The 1,037-nt window shown below is 35.0% G+C and overlaps 1 pseudogene; it reads right to left on the bottom strand.

Annotated features, from left to right (window-relative positions):
• Window positions 1-339: 339 nt before the first annotated feature.
• On the bottom strand, window positions 340-806 carry LOC100716181 (M-phase phosphoprotein 6-like; annotated as a pseudogene).
• Window positions 807-1,037: the final 231 nt, after the last annotated feature.

Genomic DNA, 1,037 nt, shown 5'->3' with positions numbered 1-1,037 from the left:
TTCTGACCTACTATGTCTGATATGAGTTCATGTTCTCTAAAATTGAAGAATTAACTTTAGGAACAATGGAGGTTAAGAACAGAATATTTTATTACAAGAAAGAAAGCTTCTGTCTGAGAGAGACAGAAGGGGTCCCAAGTGGGTTGTCCTGGAATTATATTCTTGATGAATACCATTAGGAAAAGGATGTATAACATCTACCATATATCTTTTTAAAAAATTACAGATTTATTTACAAATAAACATTACATATAAACAACTACAGAGGCATCCTCAGGGTGAACACCAAAATATATTGCTTTCACAGTGATCCATGAGCCATATTTGAAGATATTCATTTTAATCTTGTGGCTTTAAGAACATCTTCTTTGTTTTAATAAGTTGCATGTTTCCATTTTCATTTTCTTCATAATTGGCACAGTCTGTCTTCTTGACAAACTTTTTTTCAATTGTCCCCACCAAGGTTTCATATTTTCTGGCCATTTCCGACATATTAAGCTCCATTGTTTCATCTTCCTCTTCCTCCTCTGCTTTGTTTTTAGCACTAGTCTGAAGCATTAATTTCTCAGTTTCAGAATTAAATCCTATGAATGACAGTCTTCCATAGAGAAGCTCTTTACATAACAAGAACTCTGCTCTTCTAGTATGAAACTCTCTCTTTAAGCTCTGGCAAATCCAAGTACCAGTGCTCTTCACTAATGATCTTCTTTTCTTCCTCTTCTAGTTGTTTCTGAGTCCAGTCCTCTTTGCATGAACGTCAGGAGTAGCAAGTTTTTGGACAACTTGGTCTTGTGCTCAGTCACCATTCCGGCTCCAGACCAGCAACATAAATTTAGTAAGTAAACCACCATGGTTCAGCTCTTCTGCAAATGAATAAGATACAAAATAAAAAGGAAAAAGACTAAGGGTCTAATAATTAGAAAACTGATTTAAGCGCAAGTTAATTTCTTCAATTTCTTCTTGGGTGTGGATTATTCTCAGAAGTTTCTGAGGGACTTTCCTTTTTAATATGGGTTTATAGCTCCAGAAATACAGCT

The sequence above is a fragment of the Cavia porcellus genome, unplaced genomic scaffold (assembly GCF_034190915.1).
Source record: "Cavia porcellus strain 051 isolate PalLab524CR breed Dunkin Hartley unplaced genomic scaffold, mCavPor4.1 scaffold_13, whole genome shotgun sequence".
NCBI lineage: Eukaryota > Metazoa > Chordata > Mammalia > Rodentia > Caviidae > Cavia > Cavia porcellus.
This window is presented reverse-complemented; position numbering and strand designations above follow the sequence as displayed.